The 319-nt window shown below is 36.7% G+C and overlaps 1 long non-coding RNA gene across 1 annotated transcript; it reads left to right on the top strand.

Moving 5' to 3' along the window:
* On the top strand, nucleotides 1–319 carry LOC104775467. Its single transcript, XR_765935.2, has 3 exons — nucleotides 1–37; nucleotides 124–171; nucleotides 249–319. It is a non-coding gene; the product is annotated as an uncharacterized LOC104775467 (long non-coding RNA).

The raw sequence follows: 319 nt of genomic DNA, 5'->3' as shown, positions 1-319 counted from the left end.
TTATGTCCCTAATTCCGGAGATGGCTTAAAAAGACTGGTACTCCTCATATTTACTGGTTTCTATGGTTGACAGATTATTCGTTTTCTTTTAATTTTAACGAATGGATCCTGTGGGTTTTCAAGTCATACAGGATCGAAGAATGGGATCGAACCCTCAGCAATTACATCAAAGTATGATACTTTCTAGTGGAATTTCTTTATTTTTTTGTATGTGTTACACAAGCTTAATGAACCTTTTGCATTTACAGGAGCTGGAGAAGTCTAAGCCTGTGATCTTGACGGGTGATCTAAATTGTGCTCATGAGGAAATAGACATCTT

Source organism: Camelina sativa, unplaced genomic scaffold, assembly GCF_000633955.1.
Source record: "Camelina sativa cultivar DH55 unplaced genomic scaffold, Cs unpScaffold15464, whole genome shotgun sequence".
Classification (NCBI taxonomy): Eukaryota; Viridiplantae; Streptophyta; class Magnoliopsida; order Brassicales; family Brassicaceae; genus Camelina; species Camelina sativa.
This window is presented reverse-complemented; position numbering and strand designations above follow the sequence as displayed.